Here is a 22,252-nt window from a genome sequence, read left to right as displayed (position 1 = left end):
GAGCTTCCAGGTAAGCAGGCTGGCGGGCTCCGCAGGTAACAGGCAGGTGCTTCCAGGTAAGCGGGCGGGCAGAGCCCATAGACAGACTGGCGGACTGGACTGTAGGCAGGCTGTGGGGCTGGATAATAGTCATACTGGCGGACTGGATGGACGAACAGACTGGCGGACAGGACTGACTTGCAGAGGACTTGAGGGCTGAAGCAAAGTAAGTATAACAGAGCAACAACCTTGCACGGGCACCGTTCCCGACCGCCCACTGTAGATAAACGTCCGTGCTGCCTGGGCTCTGTGCAGCGCGGACATTTAAAAACGGTGGGTGGTCTCGCAGTGCTCAGGACCCCCTGGGTCCTGCAAGCGCTGTGAGAGCGGTGCAGAGCGTTAGCTCTGACAGGGAACATCATCGGGACCTGATTAGATCAGGTCCCATTGATGTTAACCCTTAGCTGTCTTCTATATGCCGCGATCTATAGTGATCGCGGCATATAGAAGACAGCAGGAGGAGAGGGGGTCGTCCACTTACCTCTCCGACGACCCCTTGATTGCTTTCAGGACCTGGCGTTGCTATGGCAGCTGGAGGTCACATGACCGCCTCCAGCTCTGCCATATATGGTGTCCTTCCTGTCTGGCTTCAGCCTGTAGCTGATGCCAGACAGGAGACTGTGAAACAGTCAGTGAAGATCTCATATAATGTAATACATGTCTATTACATTACATGAGATCAGGGATCAGAAAAATAAAAATTAATGTCCCATACAGGGACTAAGTAAAAATGTAAAAAAAAGTAAAAAAAAATGTTTTGAAACTGTTAAAAAAAAAATACAAAATAAATAAAAATAAATAAATAAAATATTAAACCGATAAATCCATATATTTATGCAAAAATAAAAAAAGTACACATATTTGGTATTGCCGCGTCCGAAACAACCCGAGCTATAAAACTGTCACACTAATTAACTCCTTATGTGCACACCGTAATAAAAATAAATAAAAAACGGAGCAAAAAACTATGCTTTTTCCTCATATCGCCAAACAAAAAGTGGAAAAAAATGCGATCAAAAAGCAAAATGGAAATAGAAATGGTACCGCTGAAAACGTCATCTTGTTCCGCAAAAATCAAGCCGCCATACAGCTCCATCAGCCAAAAAATAAAAAAGTTATACCTCTCAGAATAAAGCGATGCAAAAAAAATATTTTTTCTATAAAATTGTTTTATTGTGTAAAAGCGCCAAAACATAAAAAAATATACAGTAAGTGTAGTATCGCTGTAAACGTACTGACCCGAAGAATAACGCTGCCTTATCACTTTTACCACACGCAGAACGGCATAAAAAAAAACCTCAAAAACAATTCCTGAATTGTTGGTTTTTGTTAATTTTACCTCCCAAAAAAACGGAATAGAAAGCGATCAAAAAATGTCACGTACCCACAAATGGTACCAATAAAAATGTCAACTCGTCCCGCAAAAAACAAGCCGTCACTTGACTCTGTCGGCCGAAATATGGAAAAATTATAGCTCTCAAAATATGGCGATGCAAAAACTAGATTTTGCAAAAAAAAAGCGTCTCTTAGTGTGTGACAGCTGTCAATCATAAAAACCCGATATAAATCTGGTATCTCTGTAATCGCACCGACCCGAAGAATAAAGTAATCTAATCAGTTATATCACACTAGGAACGGCGTAAAAAATAAAACCAATTCTTCACCTGCTACTGATTTGTTTATTATGTCTCCCAAAGATCGCAGTAAGGCTCTGCTCACATTTATCCTGCGCTCTACGCTGAGCGCTTACACCAGAGTTTCCGTGTAAATCTCTGAAATATGTGATTCAGCCGGAACCCATGACGGAAGATTCCCTGTAATGAGGCAGATATAGGCCACTGTGGATGCCGTCTGGCCTGTGATCCAATGGTGTCATTTGTTTTAGGCGTGCATAAAAGTACGGTTGGCCACAGTTTTGTGCACTTCTGAAAAAAAGGACACCGCTAAACAGAGGCCAGACGGAGTCCAGAGTAACTCTGCTGCCTCATTACAGTGAATGGATCCCGCAGGGGTTTCATCTGAATTACATCACTTGGAAATTTAGATGGAAACCCCGATGTAAGTGCTCAGCCTCGAGCGCCGGATAAATGTTACGTAAAATGTTCCCAATAAAAGCTTCAACTCAGTCCTCAAAAAAAGCTAGTCCCCACTCAGGTCCGTCATCTGTTAAAAATATAAGGGACTTCCAAGTTACTGGTAGCAGAAAGGCTCTGGAAAAGCGAAATGGCCCTTGCCCCCCAAAAGAAATTCAAAAAATTTTGTGCTCCCAAATCCAAATGCCTAATCTACAATAATTTGTTCTCCAATTGTCAAATAGCACTCCGTCCCCCCCAGATCTCGCCATATGGCTGAGCGGTACGATACAGCCACATATAGGGTATTGCCACTTTTAGAAGAAATTGTGTGACACATTTCGGCACCATTTTTACCCATTGCCCTGTGTGAAAATGTAAAATCTGAGGGCAAAACATTTTTTTGTGGTAAAAATATAATTATGCTTTTTTCACTGCACAATGGTATAAATTTAAAAATTAAAAAATACTCACTACTTCCCTAGATGAATTCCTTGAGAGGTGTAGTTTACAAAATGGGGTCACTTGTGTGGGGTTTCTGCTGTTTCGGCATGTCAGCGACTCTTCAAATATGACACGGTGTCTGCTGCCTATCCCAGCCAACATAGCGCTCCTTTCTCTTCCGAACCCTGCCGTACACCAAAGCAGTGGTTTTCCCCCACATATGGTGTATCGGCGTGTTCAGGAGAAATTGAACAACAAATTTCATGGTGCAATTTATCCTGTTACCCTTATGATAGTACAAAATTAGGGAAAGGAAAACATTTTTTGTGGGAAAAATGTGAAAATTTTATTTTTATGGCTCAATATTATAAACTTCTGTGAAGCAGCTGGGGGTGCAAGGTGCTCACCACATATCTAGATAAGTTCCCTAAGGGGTCTAGTTTCCAAAATGGTGTCACTTGTGGGGGGTTTCCACTGTTTAGGCACATCAGGGGCTCCCCAAATGCAACATGGCGTCCGCTAATTATTCAAACAAATTTTACATTCAAAAAGTCAAATGGCGCTCCTTCCCTTCCGAGCCCTGCCGTGCGCCCAAACAGTGGTTTGCCTCCACATATGGGGTATCGGCGTGTTCAGGAGAAATTGCACAACAAATTTCATGGTGCAATTTATCCTATTACCCTTATGATAATGGAAAATTAAGGGATGAAAAACGTTTTTGCGGGAAAAATGTGAAAATTTTATTTTTACAGCTGATTATTTTAAACTTCTGTGAAGCACGTTGGGGTTCAAGGTGCTCACCACACATCTAGATAAGTTCCCTAAGGGGTCTAATTTCCAAAATGGTGTCACTTGTGGGGGGTTTCCACTGTTTAGGAACATCAGGGGCTCTCCAAATGCAACATGGCGTCTGCTAATTATTCAGACAAATTTTACATTCAAAAAGTCAAATGGCGCTCCTTCCCTTCCAAACCCTGCTGTGCGCCCAAACAGTGGTTTTCCCCCACATATGGGGTATCGGCGTGTTCAGGAGAAATTGCACAACAAATTTCATGGTGCAATTTATCCTATTACCATTATGATAATGGAAAATTAAGGGATGAAAAACGTTTTTGTGGGAAAAATGTGAAAATTTTATTTTTACAGCTCAATATTATAAACTTCTGTGAAGCACGTTGGGGTTCAAGGTGCTCACCACACATCTAGATAAGTTCCCTAAGGGGTCTAGTTTCCAAAATGGTGTCACTTGTGGGGGGTTTCCACTGTTTAGGCACATCAGGGCTCCCCAAATGCAACATGGCGTCCGCTAATTATTCAAACAAATTTTACATTCAAAATGTCAATTGACGCTCCTTCCCTTCCGAGCCCTGCCGTGCGCCCAAACAGTGGTTTGCCTCCACATATGGGGTATCGGCGTGTTCAGGAGAAATTGCACAACAAATTTCATAGTGCAATTTATCCTATTACCCTTATGATAATGCAAAATTAAGGGATGAAAAACTTTTTTGCGGGAAAAATGTGAAAATTTTATTTTTACTGCTGATTATTTTAAACTTCTGTGAAGCACGTTGGGGTTCAAGGTGCTCACCACACATCTAGATAAGTTCCCTAAGGGGTCTAGTTTCCAAAATGGTGTCACTTGTGGGGGGTTTCCACTGTTTAGGAACATCAGGGGCTCTCCAAACGCAACATGGCATCTGCTAATTATTCAGACAAATTTTACATTCAAAAAGTCAAATGGCGCTCCTTCCCTTCCAAACCCTGCCGTGCGCCCAAACAGTGGTTTTCCCCCACATATGGGGTATCGGCGTGTTCAGGAGAAATTGCACAACAAATTTCATGGTGCAATTTATCCTATTACCATTATGATAATGGAAAATTAAGGGATTAAAAACCTTTTTGTGGGAAAAATGTGAAAATTTTATTTTTACAGCTCAATATTATAAACTTCTGTGAAGCACGTTGGCGTTCAAGGTGCTCACCACACATCTAGATATGTTCCCTAAGGGGTCTAGTTTCCAAAATGGTGTCACTTGTGGGGGGTTTCCACTGTTTAGTCACATCAGGAGCTCTCCAAACGCAACATGGTGTCTGCTAATTATTCAGACAAATTTTACATTCAAAAAGTCTAATGGCGCTCCTTCCTTTCCGAGCCCTGCCGTGCGCCCAAACAGTGGTTTTCCCTCACATATGGGGTATCAGCACGCTCAAGAGAAATTGCACAAAAAATTTTGGGGTCCATTTTTTCCTGTTACCCCTGTGAAAATAAAAAAAATTGGGTCTAAAGTAACATTTTTGTGAAAAAAGTTAAATGTTAATTTTTTTCTTCCACATTCCAAAAATTCCTGTGAAGCACCTGAAGGGTTAATAAAGTTCTTCAATGTGGTTTTGAGCACCTTGAGGGGTGCAGTTCTTAGAACGGTGTCACTTTTGGGTATTTTCTGTCATAAAGACTCCTCAAAGTGACTTCAAATATGATGTGGTCCCTAAAAAAATGTTTTTGTAAATTTTGTTGGAAAAATGAGAAATCGCTGGTCAACTTTTAACCCTTATAGCTCCCTAACAAAAAAAAAATTTTGGTTCCAAAATTGTGCTGATGTAAAGTAGACATGTGGGAAATGTTATTTATTAAGTATTTTGTGTGACATATCTCTCTAATTTAAGGGCATGAAAATTCAAAGTTTGAAAATTGCAAAATTTTCGCCAAATTTCCGATTTTTTCACAAATAAACGCATGTGATATCAAAGAAATTTTCACTATCATGAAGTACAATATGTCACGAAAAAACTATCTCAGAATCAGGGGGATCCGTTGAAGCGTTCCAGAGTAATTACCTCATAAAGTGACAGTGGTCAGAATTGAAAAAATTGGCCCGGTCACGAAGGCAAAAACACGCTCTGGTGCGAAGTGGTTAAGGAGAAGAGGGGCATGGATGTTCTCCCTGGGTTCCCAAGACCTCTCCTCCGGGCCAAACTCCTTCCAATCCACCAGAAAAAAGTTTTTTCCTCTTACCCTTTTGGTGGCCAAACTGTTCTCTACTTCATAGACGTCTTTAGCGGAGACTTGAGCTGGATTGGTACCTGGATCGTCAGAAAAAGAATTAAGAACAACTGGTTTGAGGAGAGATATGTGGAAGGAGTTGGGAATCCTTAAGGTGGCCGGGAGTTTTAGCTTGTAAGCCACGGGATTGATTTGCTTGAGAACCTGAAACGGACCGATGAACCACGGACCCAACTTATACATTGGTATTTTGAGCTGAACATGTTTGGAGGAGAGGCAGATCCAGACGCTCTTATCGGCATGTTTCTTCATCTGCTCAGAGGACTGAAGGAGTGTGGATCTAGTGTCCTCCCAAATAGTAGAAAATTCGCTGACCAGAGTCTCCGCGGCAGGATTGTCCACAGAAGCGGAGACAGGAAACGGAATCCGGGGGTGTTGACCGTAGACCACAAAGAACGGAGATTTGGAAGAAGACGCACTCTCATGGTTGTGTAATGCAGCGCCTTGCTGCATTGCTAAAATGTCCAGGGGGTGTGTTCTGGCTGACCATGTACCTCCCCTCAGGTGACTGATCACATGACTGTGACATCATCACAGGTCCTGTGTGCACAGACTGATATATAAACCCTGGTAGTTTTGAAACAGGTGTAAAAAGGTATGAGGCCTGATCCCTGTGTGTGGGACACCATTAGCCTGGAGAGGCTGGAAAAGAGAGGCCTGGTGAGGCAAGAGGCTAGATCCCTGTGTTTGGGACGCAGTAGCCCTGGAAGGCACGTGGCTTGGAGACCACGGCTGGGGAGCCTTAAAGCCACAGCTGTGGCAGAACAGAGCTGGGAGAAGCAGCTAAGACCCGGCAAAGGTAAAAATGGTTCTTTATATGGACATTGATGTTGTACCTTGCTGAAGTCTTTATCTAAAGCCAAGCGGGCATAGCTGCCCCTGAAAAGGCTCTAGGACATTACATGTGTAACATTCCTGCGAGCCACTGAGATGGACTATGTTATAAGCAGTTTATGACGTGTAATAAACTGCTGGACTTTAGTTTACTGGAAAACGTGGCTTGTGTGCTTTAATTGACCCGGTGAAGTGATTGCCCCCCCAACATGATCAATACCGCTACCTTACAGTTGTTATAGGAGAACTCAGCCCATGGTAGGAGCTCAACCCAATCTTTATGGTGAGCATTGACAAAATGCCGGAGAAAGCTGGTAAGGACCTGGTTGATACATTCCACTTGACCATTGGACTGAGGATGATAAGCAGAGGAGAAATCCAGGGTGACATCCAGCACTTACACGTAGCTCTCCAGAAGCGCGAACTGAACTTAACCCCGCGATCAGACACAATGTGGGGGGGTAAGCCGCGGAGATGAAAGATGTGGTGGATGAAGTCCTTAGCCAGCACAGATGCGGACGGGAGACCAGGCAGAGGGTCTCCCAAATGACAGTACAACCGGCAGAAACAGGGAGATCCGTAATAAAGTCCACAGCAATGTGTTGCCACGGAGAGGAAGGTACGAGTAGAGGCTGGAGACGGCCGGCGGGAATATGCCAGGAGGAACAAGCCTTGACGAAATCCGCAACATCCTTGCGTAGAGAAGGCCACCAGTAATACCGGGCGATGAGCAGGAAGGTCTTCCGCTGGCCTGCATGGCCGGCTAGTTTGGACGAATGACCCCAGAGAAGAACCTTCTTACGATCTGGAAAAGCTTCAAAAGTCTTACCGGGTGGAAGACGAGACAGGTCAAATGGGGCTACAGTCATTACTCTGGAGGGGTTGATGATATGCAAAGGCTCCTCCTCTTGGTCGTAGAACAGTAATGAGCGGGATAGAGCGTTGGCTTTAATGTTCTTGTCCGCAGGGCGGTAATGTAGAGTAAAGCAGAATCGGGCAGAGAATAGAGACCCCCGGGCCTGACGCTGATTGAGTCTCTGGGCGATTTGTAAATAGGCCAGGTTTTTGTGGTCTGTGTAGATGATCACCGGGTGCAGAGGCCCTTCCAGCAGGTAGCGCCACTCCTCCAGCGCCAATTTGATGGCAAGCAGCTCACGATCTCCTATGGAGTAGTTGCGCTCAGATGAGGAGAAGAGCTTGGAGAAGAAGGCGCCGGTTACCATTTTCCCGAACGGGGATTTCTGGGTGAGCACCGCTCCGGAAGAGGAAGCATCAACCTCCAGGCAGAACTGCTTGTTGCAATCCGGACGGTGCAGCATAGGGGCGGAGGAGAAAGCTTGTTTTAGGGAGACTAAGGCCTCCTCCGCATTCCTTGGGATTTGCTCCCTTACAGGTGAGCGCGGAGATGGGGACGGTCCAGGAGGAGAAATGAGGGATGAAGAAGCGGTAATAATTTGCAAAGCCCAGGAATCGCGAATCGCCTTCAACCCCTCCGGTCGGGGCCATTTTAAGACGGCAGAAACCTTCTCGGGGTCCATCCGAAGACCAGTCTCGGAGATAATATATCCCTGGAACGGATAGGAAGTCTGCTCGAAGAGACATTTCTCAAATTTTGCGTACAGACTATTCTGCCGGAGCCTAAGCAGAACCTGACGAACATCCCTCCGGTGTGTGAGCAGATCCGGAGAGAAGACCAAGATATCTTTCAGGTACACCACTACGCAAGAATACAAGAGATCACGGAAGATGTCGTTAACCAGCTCCTGGAAGATGGCTGGGGCATTACAGAGACGAAAGGGCATAACGCGGTATTCAAAGTGACCGTCTCAAGTGTTGATTGCCGTCTTCTACTCGTCTCCCTGTCGGATCTGGACCAAACTGTACACCCTACGAAGATCAAGCTTAGTGAAGATCTTCGTGCCTTTAAGGTGGTCGAACAGCTCCGAGATGAGAGGCAGGGGGTACTTATTCTTGATGGTAATCTGGTTAAGACCCCTGTAGTCGATACACGGCCGTAGCGAGCTGTCTTTTTTTTTAACTAAGAAGAATCCTGCTCCAGCTGGGGAAGTAGATTTCTGAATAAATCCCCTAGCAAGATTCTCCTCAATGTACTCAGACATGGCCCGGTCTCAGCCAGCGACAAGGGGTAGATACGCCCGCAGGGAGGATAAGTACCTGGTACCAGGTCGATTGGGCAATCATACGGCCTATGAGGTGGTAGAGGCTCAGCTTCCTTCTTGTCGAAGACGTCCGCATCGGACCAGTAGGGTGCCGGCAGACCGGGTAGATTAGCCGGAGTAGACGGAGGTCGAGCCGGACGAACCGGAGCCTGGCAGGTCTCATGGCAATCCTGCCCCCAACGGAGCACCTCACCAGATCGCCAACTCAGGACGGGTTCATGTCTTTGTAGCCAGGGTAGACCTAGCAAAAGGGAGTGAGAGAGTCCGGATAGCACATGAAAGGAGATCTTCTCCAAGTGCAGCATTCCCACCTGAAGGGTTACAGGCTTTGTGACGAGCAAGATGGTCTCCAGAAGGAGTCTCCTATCCACGGAAGCGACTGCCAATGGTTCGGCCAGACGTTTGGTAGGAAACTGATACCGCTCCACAAGGGCCTGAGAAATGAGATTCGCAGTGGCTCCGGAATCCAGGTGGACGGTCTCACAGAAGCGGGTCTCACCACTGGTAATAGAAACGGATAGCGTCAAGGACGGAGAGGATTTACTCTTGCCTAGGACGACCTCTCCAAGCGGTCCTAGACACTGGAGTTTCCCGGCTTCACCGGACAGGAGCAGATCAAATGTTCCTTACTGCCACAGTAGAAGCAGCTCCCTTCGGCTCGGCGTGTCTCTTGGCGAGACTTGACCATCTTAGTCTGGTCAATTTGCATGGGTTCGGGCGAGCGTGCCCGGGGAATTGCGGGTTGGGAGACAGGTTTCTGGAATACAGGAGCGAGACGAGGAAATCTTCTCTCCCGGTTAGTTTCCTTAACTCGTTCCAAGAAACGGATGTCAATCCAGGTAGCTAATGACACCAGGTCGTCCAGGGTGGAAGGAATGTCCCGACTGGCTAGCTCATCCTTGATCCATCCGGAAAGACCCTCCCAGAAGGTTGACACCAGCTCCTCATTGTTCCAGGCAAGCTCAGATGCGAGAGTGCGGAAATGTATGGCATACTGGCCCACGGTGAGACTCCCTTGGCGGAGATGGAGAAGAGGCAGTAGAAGTCTTTCATCCGGGCTCATCCGGAAGGCAGTGAGGAAAGCCGGAAGATCGGACACCAGGGGATCCCCTCTCTCACATAGAGGGTTTAGCCATGCCAATGTTTCCCCGGTGAGGTGAGACATGATGAACGCCACGTTGGCCCGATCGGAGGGAAACTGATGTGCCAGGAGTTCAAAGTGCAGCGTGCACTGGTTTAGAAAACCCCAACGGGGTCACCACCAAAACATGGAGGCGCAGAGAGCCGGGGACCAGGGCCGGATGCCATGGCACTGGTAGGCATAGGCGCCGTTGGAGCGGGTGCCACTCGGCTCGAGACGGATACAGGTGGGATGGACAGCGTGTCCAGGCGGGAGTTGACAGACCGCAGGTAGGTCAGGATAGTTTCCTGTTGGGATCTCTGTCGAGAAACCTCCTGGTACAGGTCAGAAAGCGAAGGAGCCTGGGGGCCACCGGGTTCCATGGACCGTGCTAACTGTTACGGATCCGGGTGGTGGAACCTCTGTGCTGCGGTGCAAGGAGGGACCAGAGGGGCGTGACTAAGGATCTACTCTGCCTGACCAAGGTCGCACGGCGGCTCAGTCGACTCGGTGAACCAGGGAGGGACCGAGCAGAGGTACCAGGTGCCACTCTGGGACCGACCTTGTATGAGAGCAGGTGACTCCCACGGGTCAGATGGCAGGAACTGACCGGTACAGCGGATGAGCACGGCAGGCAAGCTGACGGGTGGTCCGGGTAGACAAGCAGGCTGATTTGGCTGATAGCCAGATGGGTGCTCCGGGTAGGCAAGCTGGCGGGCACAACAGGTAACTGGTAGAGACGCCGATGCTACAATCCTATTCATACCGGGCTTCATAGGAAAACCGTGGAGGCAGAGATGGGGGTCTTCTGCAGGCCGCTGGTAGTCATGGCAAACCGTTGTTGGGATCCTCCGATTTATTGACTGATTGGCAGGAGAATGGGACACTCAACCACATAAAGAGAACCTGTCATGTAAAATAACACTATTAACCTGCAGATGTTCCCTAGCAGTGTTCGGTTTCCAGTCATAGAGTTTCTGCCGGCACAGCTACAGTCACTGTTCAGTGTATAGAGAGCAGCGACTGTTACCGCGCCCCCGGCACTGACTGACAGCCGGGTCAACATTTGAGCTGGCTATCAGTCAGTACCTGAAAGCGCGGCTTCAGTCTTTCCTCAGTATACAGTGAGCAGCGGCTGAATCCTCACCCCCGGCACTGACTGACTGCCAGCTCTAATGCTGAGCCGGCTGTCAGTCAGTGCCAGGGTGCGGTAAGTGCTGCCGCTCTCTTTACACTGAGCAGTGACTGTAGCTGCTCCGGCCCAATTGGAGCTCGCTCCACATACGTGCACCTGGCATGCTCCATGCATGAACACCAGATATCAGGAAGGTGTTAAAGAGCGTTATCACATGACATCAGAATGCGCGGGATGGGGTGTTCTCGCCTCAAGGGCTCAACGATAGCAAAATGTCAGGTAGTCCGCTCTTCCTTTTCATGGGGTCTGATCAGAATGATATAAGTGGGATGATGACGCAGGTGTTGGCCCTGCAGGAACATCGGGCTGCCCAAGGGTGGTAATAATAAGTGTAAGTCTCCCTTACAGGGATGTTTGTTCAGAAGAATATGTATTATGGAGCTTTTCTGTGGAGTTTGACCAGACAATCTCTCCTTGGCTCCCCGTGTGCATCAGTAAGCGCCCATGACCCCGGTGCCTGCTCTCTAGTTGTCCTTTCTACACATTGATGGGTACTAACCGCTGTGTACCGGGTGCTCCCCACAACACCGTCCTTCCGGGTTCTGTGACTTCATCCGTCAGCCGTACATGTGCCCTTTTTTTCTCCTTCAGAGACAAATTCAGACTTTTACGCACACTTGCTGCCTATTTTAGTGTTTATATCGAGGCGGATATTGAGATTTCTCTCTATTCAAAGAAGAATAAAAACGCAGTAACTCGTCTTTTAATAGGAGGACGGCAGGTTCTCTCCTCTTAGTGATCCCAGAGGATCCTGTCCAGGAGGGAGGCCACATCCACATAGTGACATTGTGAGCTCTCAAAAAACAATCACTGGTAAATGGTCACCATCCGTCCCCCAATCTCCATAATGGCGAATTAGGAAAGGAACCGATGGATGGAAATGTGGAGCTTTCTCCAGCTCCTCTGTGGTTCCATCCCTGGTGGAGATGAATCTTGGAGAAGTTATGTTTCTTAGTACGGCTCCTTCATCTGACTGATGAGGGTCTTCTCCAGGGCTGTGGAGTCGGTAAGCCAAACCTCCGACTCCTCAATTTCCATGACACCGACTCCGACTCCCTCATACATGGCTCATGTTTAAGTGATAAATTTACTGTAGCACAGATTAATCTCAGCTAAAAGTCTAGACCCTTAGATCAGGAATAGGACAGACATTTGTAGGACATTTCATAACTTTCCCAAATTCTTATGAAAAAATATTCCCCACAAACTGCATTGAATTACTGTACCTAATTTATTATATATTTTAGGAGTTGGTCCGTTTTATACCAACTCCACCAAAATGGGCTTCGACTCCACGACTCCGAATCCACAGCCTTGGTCTTCTCTGTCCCTCTCCTCAGGGTCCTCATCCTCCGAGTGCAGAGCTGAGAGCATTAGGCTTTGGTCTCGCTGATTATCACTTCATACTTGAGGCCACAATGTGCTAGGACCTCGGTACCAGTGGTGAGGACCACAAAATGTAATTTAGTCCTTAATACATAAACATAGAATTACCGGTTCTGAGAGACGTGTCTCATATATAGACAGATACACGGCAGGTCATGTATTCAGTCTCTGTGTCTCCACAGATGCATCCAGGAGGAGAAATCCACCAGAGAGATGTCCCCGTCCTCTGTATCCCCAGGACTGTCCAGAGGAGAATCACAACATCCCGGAGGATCATCAGGTAGATGACACTGAAGTCCCCACAACATCTGACCATGAAGTGATGGGACCTGAGCTCATCTTACATTGTTCTTTTTAGGGTGAAGATCTGATTGATATTAAGGTTGAGGTTATACATGGAGCACGAGAGGCGACCGCAATATGGGCCGATCAGCAAGGTGAGGAGGGGAGACTGTCATGTCTGTTCTGTGGTCACCTACTACTACTCCCATCATCACATGACACAATCTGCAGTGTCATGTAAAAGTTCGGTCACCCCTGGTAAAAATTCCTGTTATTGTGAACAGTTAAGCAAGTTGAAGATGAAATGATCTCTAAAAGACCTAAAGTTAAAGATGACACATTTCCTTTGTATTTTAGGAAAAAAATAAGAAATATTGACATTTTTTACATTTTAAAAACTAAACTGGGCTGATGTAAAAGTTAGGGCGCCCTTGGAGATTTGTGTGCTCAGATAACTTCGACCAAGGTCTCAGACCTTACTTAGCCTGTTAGGGTTATGGCTCGTTCACGATCATCAATAGTAAAGACCAAGTGATGCAAATTTCTTAGCTTTATAAAAACCCAGCCCCCTCTAACCTTGTGCCAAAACCAGCAGCCATGGGTTCTTCTAAGCAGCTGCCGAGCACTCTGAAAATGGTGGAGGCCACAAAGCAGGAGAAGGCTATAAGAAGATAGCAAAGCGTTTTCAAGTTTCCCTTTCCTTAGAAATGTAATTTAGAAATGGCAGTTACCAGGCACAGTGGAGGTCAATATAAGGTCTGGAAGACCAAGCAAAATTTCAGTGATAGCTGCTCGTAGGATTGCTAGAGAGGCAAATCAGAACACCCAGCTGACTGCAAAAGACTTTCACAAAGATTTAGCAGACTCCGGAGTTGAGGTACATTGTTGTACTGTTCAGAGACACCTGCCCAAATATGGCCGTCATGGAAGAGTCATCAGAAGAAAACCTCTCCTGCATTCTCACCATAAAATTCAGTGTCAGAAGTACAAAAGAACATAAAAACAAGCCTGATGCATTATGGAAACAAGTTCTGTGGACTGATGAGGGTAAAATAGAAAATGTTCAAAGGTATGTGTGGAGAAAAAAGGGCACAGAATTTTAGGAAAAGAAAATCTCGCCAATTATTAAGCATGGGGGTGGATCAATCATGCTTTGGGGATCTGTTGCAGTCAGTGGCACAGGGAACATTTCACGGGTAGAGGGAAGAATGGATTCAATGAAATTTCAACAAATTCTTGATGCAATCATAACACCATCTGTAAAAAAAGCTGAAGGTGAAAAGAGGATGGCAAATGATAATGATACTAAATACACGTCACAATCCACAATAGAAGACCTGAAAAGGCGCAAGCTGAAGGTTTTACAATGGCCCTCACAGTCCCCTGATCTGAACATCTTGAAAATCTGTGGCTAGACTGCAAAATAGCAGAGGAGGCAAGATGACCCAGGAATCTCACAGAACTGGAAAAATTCTCCAAGGAAGAAATCCCTCATAAGAATTTGGCCAAAAAGGGTTTACAAGCTGTGATACTTGCAAAAGGGGGTGCTACTAGGTACTAACCATCCAGGGTGTCTAAACTTTTGCATTATTTATTTATTATTTGCCTAAAATACAAAGGAAATGTCATCTTTAACTTTAGGTCTTTTAGAGATCATTTCATCTTCAGCTTGCTTCACTGTGCACAATAACAGTAATTTTGACCATTGGGGCCCAAACTTTTACATGTCACTGTATTCCTTCACTGTGTTTCTTACAGATGGACTCATGGAAAGAAATCCACCAGACCAATGTCCCCGTCCTCTGTATTCCCAGGACTGTCCAGAGGAGAATCACAACATCCCGGAGGGTCATCAGGTAGACGGTGCTGAGCCCTGTACCGGATCTGTATATGGGGGACATTTCTGATCGAGGTCATAGATGTCACAGATTTTGGTGGTTTCTTGTATTGTGCTGATTGTTACATCTGATATATCAGGAGGAAGATCCGACTAAGAATAAAGTGAAGGACGAGACAGAAGAAGAAGCGATGACGAGGAGGGATCAGCCGTGTGTGAGTGACGGGAAGGAGGAGATTCCGGTAGATGTTTCCACAGGTGTGTAATAATGTCCAGTGTATAATAATTACTGGCTTTAATATTACTTCCATCCTTTACTTCCATATTGTTCTTACACAAGTCCCGTGCTGCCATGTAAATGATTGAGCTTGTGATTCAGACAGAACTTCCGAGACAGATTCCCTATAATGAGGCAGATGGAGACATTGTGAACGCCGTCTGACCTGTGATTCGTCGGTGTCCGTCTTTTTAATCGTGCATAAAAGCACGGACCGCCACAGCTTTGTGCACTTTTGAAACACAGAGTCCAGAGCAACTCTGCTCCCTCATTATAATGAATGTATCCCTCGGGGGTGTCATCTGAAACACGTATTTTGTAAAAATAGATTTAGGATAGAGCACAGGATAAATGTGATCCAAAATGCCACCAAAAAAAGCTTCTACTCAACCCACAGAAAACAAGTCCCTACTCAGGTTCATCATCTGTAAACAGAAGTATAGGTTGTGTTCACATTAGTGGTAGAACAAAGGCTCTGGAAAAGTGACGTGGCTCCCACTAAAAGAAATCCAGCAAAATTTGCGCTCCCAAATCCAAATACCCCCCTCCTCCTGAGCCCCACAGTGTGCTGAAACCACAGTTAGCGTCCACATGTTTGTCATTACTGTAGATAGAAGAGCTCACTTAATTTCCAGGGTGCGTGACTCCAGAAGCACGAGCCGGGCATAATGTACTGGGCGCTACAAAGTACTGGGCGCTACAAAGTACCGGGCACTACAATGTACCAGGCACTACAATGTACCAGGCACTACAATGTACCAGTCACTACAATGTACCCTGCACTACAATGTACCAGTCACTACAATGTACCAGTCACTACAATGTACCAGTCACTACAATGTACCAGTCACTACAATGTACCAGTCACTACAATGTACCAGTCACTACAATGTATCAGTCACTACAATGTATCAGTCACTACAATGTACCAGGCACTACAATGTACCAGGCACTACAATGTACCAGGCACTACAATGTACCAGGCACTACAATGTACCAGGCACTACAATGTACCAGGCACTACAATGTACCAGTCACTACAATGTACCCTGCACTACAATGTACCAGGCACTACAATGTACCAGGCACTACAATGTACCAGTCACTACAATGTACCCTGCACTACAATGTACCAGACACTACAATGTACCAGTCACTACAATGTACCAGTCACTACAATGTACCAGTCACTACAATGTACCAGTCACTACAATGTATCAGTCACTACAATGGCATATTTGCTTTTTAACTCAGCAACATTCATTGCTGATAGTTTCTGGAAAACATTCATGGAGTCAAATTTATCTCTACACTAGATAAATTCTTAAAGGGTTATAATTTCCAAAATAGGGTCACTTGAGGGGGGATTCTGCTCTTCTGCCACTTAGAGGCTCTGTATATGGAGTCTGCAAATTATTCTATGAAAATTTGTTCTCCAGGAGTCAAATATTGCTCCTTCCCTCCCGAGTCTCGCCATGTGGCTAAGCAGTACAGTACAGCCACATATGGGGTATTGCCCCGTTTAGCAGAAATTGTGTAACAAATTATGTGGTCATGTTTGCCCATTTCCCCTTGTGAAAATGTAAAATCTGGGGCTAAAACAACATTTTAGTGGTAATTATGTCATTTTTGTTCTTCACCGTTCAATGGTATAACATTTTGTGAAACACATATGGAGTCAATATGATCACTGCACCCCTGGATGATTTCTTTGTGAAAATGAAAAATTCGTGGCTAAAACAACATTTTTGGAGAAAAAACATAATTTTTAATTTTCACAGTCCAATTTCTTAAAAGTCTGTGAAGCACCTGTGGTTTCAAAATGTTCACCATACCTTTAGATAAATTCCTTGAGCGTTGTAGTTTCCAAAATGGGGTCAGTTGTGGGGGGTTTCCACTGTTTAGGCACATCAGGGGCTCTGCAAACGTGACATGGCGTCCGCTATCTATTTAGACGATTTTGTACTCCAAAAGTCAAATGGCGCTCCTTCCCTTCTGAGCCCTGCCATGCACCCAAACAGTAGGTTTCCCCCCACATATGGGGTATCGGTGTACTCAGGAGAAAGTGCACATCAAATTGTATGATGCATTTTCTCCTTTCATCCTTTTAAAAATGCAAAATTTGGGGCTAAAGCAACATTTTTGTGGGAAAAAAATAATTTTTCATTTTTCTCTTCCACATTGCTTTCATCCCTGTAAAGCACCTAAAGGGTTAATAAACTTCTTGAATGTGGTTTTGAGCAATTTTGATTGGTGCAGTTTCTCAAATCGTGTCACTTTGGGGTATTTTCTGTCACATAGGCCCCTCAAAGTCAAACATGATGTGGTCCCTAAAAAATAGGTTTTGTAAATATTCTTGTAAAAATTAGAAACTTCTGATAAATTTCTAACCCTCTAATTCCGTAACAAAAAAAAAAAAAGATTTAAAAATGACTCTGATGTAAAGTAGACATGTAGTAAATGTTAGTTTTACCACCAAAAATAGTTAATAAATATCTGGTTTAAGGGCATAAAAATTCAATGTTGGAAAATTGTAAAATTCTCAATTTTTTTTTGTACAATTTTTGATATTTTCATAAATAAATGCAAATAATAACGACCAAAATTTACCACTAACATGAAGTGCAATGTGTCACGAAAAACATTCTCAGAATCGCTGGGATGTGCGGAAGCTCCAGAGTTATTACCACATAAAGTGACGCCGGTCAGAATTGTAAAATGAGGCCGGGTCATTAGCATACAAAGTGGCTCGGTCCTTAAGTGGTTAATGTGTCTTCAGTGCTATTCCAGTCTTCTAAGGTTTCCTATCTATCATGCTGGTAGACATACTGTGGACATGATTACTGATAAGAGATAAAATAAATCCAGCTCACCTGTGTGGTTCATGATTGGAGCTCGGGAGAAGGTTCTGATCAAAACGTGATGAATAGCCAAAGAAGATGCGGTATCCAGCTCCAAGTAAAAACATGCGTTTAATTAGTCCATGTTTAAAAATTACATCCATGGGGCGTAGCGTGGCCGGACATGTGAGTGGAAGTGTGCTAGGAGAGCCCCTGGGATAACTAGCCTGCCGGAGGATCCATTGGTCCCCTAACTTAATAAAAAGCGGTATTGCCCCTTCTATACACGTCCCAGCACTTACCGGTGTGCATAGGAGGAGCGATCATGGCCACAGGAGCAGCAGCGAGACGACGGGGAGCAGGAGGGAATGGAGGCACCCAAGATGGCGCAGGCTCCTCTGCAGCAGGTAGCAGAACAGGGAAGTCAGTGGCTGCAGGCACAGCACTGAGGCTGGCTGGATGTGTTAGAGCTTCAGACACAGGAGCCTGCACTGACAATGAGGCACAGACACAAATCATTGAGGTGTCTAATCCTTTCTCTGTGCTCTCAGAGGAATTCAATAACACTGCTGATAAGCTCCTGCAAGTTCCCGTGCCCACAGCCTCAGCCAGAAATCACTGCTTCCCACCATAATACTGATCAGAACATTAATGAGCCCACGATAAAGGATGTGTTTGTGGCTGTAAAACAGTATGAAGCTGCTTTAGCCTCACTTAACAGTCAGATGGGAGAGATTAAAGAGGAGCTTTGTTTTATGAGGCAAGGGCTACAAAAGGTTAACGACCACACTACAGCAGCAGAGGGCAGAACCAGTGATCTGGAGGATAAACAGTCTCAGATATCACAGGACAGCCACAGACATGGACAGCAGATCATGACCCTATTACCTAAAACTGATGATTTGGAGAACAGACTCCTGCAAAATAATATAAGAGTGATGGGTTTCCCTGAAAAAATTGTGAGCAATAATCCGAATGAGTACTTTGAGACATGTTTATGTTCTTTGTTTGGGGCTGATTGCCTGTCTGCTTTCTTTGCTGTGGAAAGGGCGCATAGGGTGCCAACCCGGCCACTGTCACCAGGGTCCCCTCCACGTCCAGTATTAATAAAGCTGCTGAACTACAAAGACAGAGATGCCATCCTTAAGGCCGCCCGTGATAAAGGGGGCATCTCTATTAACGGCCAAAGAATTTCTTTTTTTCCGGATTACTCCGGAAAAAAGTTTCAAAACATAGGGCGCAGTTTCTTGATATAAACTGAAGGCTGCGTAGTCTGCAAACTGTTACGGATCCGGGTGGTGGAACCTCTGTGCCGCGGTGCAAGGAGGGACCCAGAGGGGCGTGACTAAGTATCAACTCAGACCGACCCTGGTCGTATGGCGGCTAACGACTCTGTGACCCGGAAGGGACCGAGCAGAGGGACCAGGTGCTACTCTGGGGACGACCTTGTAAGAGAGCAGGTCGCTCCCACGGGTCAGCGGACTGGGACTGACCGGTATAGCGGATGGACACAACAGGCAGGCAGGAGTCTCTGGATAGTTGACAGGTGGTCACGGCACGTGACGGCAGAGCAGGTTGAAGTCTCTAGGTAACAGACAGGTGGTCACGACAAGTGACAGCAGGAGCCTCCAGGTAGGCTTTCAGGTAACAGGCAGGTAACAGGCGAATGCTCCCAGGTGAGCGGGCTAGCAGGCACGGCAGGTAGCAGGCAGGTAACTGGCAGGTGCTTCCTGGTAAGCAGGCGGACTTGCCCATAGACAGACTGGCGGGTAGAACGGAAGGCAGACTGTCGGGCTGGAGAGTAGTCAGGCTGGTGGACTGGAACAGTAGTCAGGCTGGCAACTAGACCTGAGGGCTGAAGCAGAGGTAAGTATGCTGTGCATCAACTTTTGCTCAGGCACCTCCATTTTGGAGGAGGTGCCTTATATATGGGAGGACCCTCGGCTATTGGCCGGGGACTCCTTAGGACGGCGCGCGCGGCCCCTTTAAGAGAGAGGGAGCGCGCGTGCCCTAAGCACAGTGTCCGGGAAGCTGCGCGCGCCGGCAGCAGCAGGAAGAGGAGCGTGCGCAGAAGGACACAACGCTTGGAGGTGAGAGGGACGGCGTCTCTGCCTGGCAGGGGGCAGAGACGTCGATGCTACACAAACCTCATACTCCATGATTTACCCTGCGAAACTTAGAGCGGCGGCTCTGGGAGAGACTTTCTTTTTTGAACATCTGAAAGACGCACTCCGCTGGATTGATCTGAATGAGCAGAGGATCCATCAAAATCAGTAACTTTGAACCTGGATAATTAAAGATATATACGATCAGAGTTTCCCGATTGACTGTTGGGGTCATATCCTTTACTGCCTAGCCCACCACCCAGTGGACACAACTATCATGAGCTATATCTGAATATTGCAGGCCCCCAGGAAGTGTTTAACCCTTTTCGTTTTAGGTTGATTGTTTGATTGCCTTGTATACAGCTACAGGATGGACTGGTGGCTTTCTTCATTCGCTTGCCTTGTATACGGCTACAGGATGGACTGGTGACTTTCTTCATTCGCTTGCCTTGTATACGGCTACAGGATGGACTGGTGGCTTTCTTCATTCGCTTGCCTTTTATACTTCTACAGGATGAACTGGTGGCTTTCTTCATTCGCTTGCCTTGTATACGGCTACAGGATGGACTGGTGGCTTTCTTCATTCGCTTGCCTTGTATACGGCTACAGGATGGACTGGTGGCTTTCTTCATTCGCTTGCCTTGTATACGGCTACAGGATGGACTGGTGGCTTTCTTCATTCGCTTGCCTTGTATACGGCTACAGGATGGACTGGTGCTTTTCTTCATTCGCTTGCCTTGTATACGGCTACAGGATGGACTGGTGCCTTTCTTCATTCGCTTGCCTTGTATACGGCTATAGGATTGACTGGTGACTTTCTTCATTCACTTGCCTTTTATACGGCTACAGGATGGACTGGTGCCTTTCTTCATTCGCTTGCCTTGTATACGGCTACAGGATGGACTGGTGCCTTTCTTCATTCGCTTGCCTTGTATACGGCTACAGGATGGACTGGTGGCTTTCTTCATTCGCTTGCCTTGTATACGGCTACAGGATGGACTGGTGACTTTCTTCATTCGCTTGCCTTGTATACAGCTACAGGATGGACTGGTGGCTTTCTTCATTCGCTTGCCTTGTATACGGCTACAGGATGGACTGGTGGCTTTCTTCATTCGCTTGCCTTGTATACGGCTACAGGATGGACTGGTGACTTTCTTCATTCGCTTGCCTTGTATACGGCTACAGGATGGACTGGTGACTTTCTTCATTCGTTTGCCTTGTATATGGCTACAGGATGGACTGGTGCCTTTCTTCATTCACTTGCCTTGTATACGGCTACAGGATGGACTGGTGACTTTCTTCATTCGTTTGCCTTGTATATGGCTACAGGATGGACTGGTGCCTTTCTTCATTCACTTGCCTTGTATACGGCTACAGGATGGACTGGTGCCTTTCTTCATTCGCTTGCCTTGTATACGGCTACAGGATGGACTGGTGACTTTCTTCATTCGCTTGCCTTGTATACGGCTACAGGATGGACTGGTGCCTTTCTTCATTCGCTTGCCTTGTATACGGCTACAGGATGGACTGGTGGCTTTCTTCATTCGCTTGCCTTGTATACGGCTACAGGATGGACTGGTGCTTTTCTTCATTCGCTTGCCTTGTATACGGCTACAGGATGGACTGGTGGCTTTCTTAATTCGCTTGCCTTTTATACGGCTACAGGATGGACTGGTGCCTTTCTTCATTCGCTTGCCTTGTATACGGCTACAGGATGGACTGGTGCCTTTCTTCATTCGCTTGCCTTGTATACGGCTATAGGATGGACTGGTGACTTTCTTCATTCACTTGCCTTTTATACGGCTACAGGATGGACTGGTGCCTTTCTTCATTCGCTTGCCTTGTATACGGCTACAGGATGGACTGGTGCCTTTCTTCATTCGCTTGCCTTGTATACGGCTACAGGATGGACTGGTGGCTTTCTTCATTCGCTTGCCTTGTATACGGCTACAGGATGGACTGGTGACTTTCTTCATTCGCTTGCCTTGTATACAGCTACAGGATGGACTGGTGGCTTTCTTCATTCGCTTGCCTTGTATACGGCTACAGGATGGACTGGTGGCTTTCTTCATTCGCTTGCCTTGTATACGGCTACAGGATGGACTGGTGACTTTCTTCATTCGCTTGCCTTGTATACGGCTACAGGATGGACTGGTGACTTTCTTCATTCGTTTGCCTTGTATATGGCTACAGGATGGACTGGTGCCTTTCTTCATTCACTTGCCTTGTATACGGCTACAGGATGGACTGGTGACTTTCTTCATTCGTTTGCCTTGTATATGGCTACAGGATGGACTGGTGACTTTCTTCATTCGCTTGCCTTGTATACGGCTACAGGATGGACTGGTGCCTTTCTTCATTCGCTTGCCTTGTATACGGCTACAGGATGGACTGGTGGCTTTCTTCATTCGCTTGCCTTGTATTCGGCTACAGGATGGACTGGTGACTTTCTTCATTCGCTTGCCTTGTATACGGCTACAGGATGGACTGGTGCCTTTCTTCATTCACTTGCCTTGTATACGGCTACAGGATGGACTGGTGCCTTTCTTCATTCGCTTGCCTTGTATACGGCTACAGGAT

At 46.3% G+C, this 22,252-nt stretch overlaps 1 pseudogene; it reads left to right on the top strand.

Moving 5' to 3' along the window:
* Positions 1–22,252, top strand: part of LOC141201509 (uncharacterized) — a 68,866-nt pseudogene that overhangs the window by 32,919 nt on the left and 13,695 nt on the right.

This window comes from Phyllobates terribilis, unplaced genomic scaffold, assembly GCF_046119375.1.
Source record: "Phyllobates terribilis strain yellow unplaced genomic scaffold, ASM4611937v1 Scaffold_117__1_contigs__length_5270597, whole genome shotgun sequence".
In the NCBI taxonomy this organism is placed as follows: domain Eukaryota; kingdom Metazoa; phylum Chordata; class Amphibia; order Anura; family Dendrobatidae; genus Phyllobates; species Phyllobates terribilis.
The sequence above is the reverse complement of the archived record's forward strand: the minus strand, read 5'-3'. Positions and strand labels throughout refer to the sequence as shown.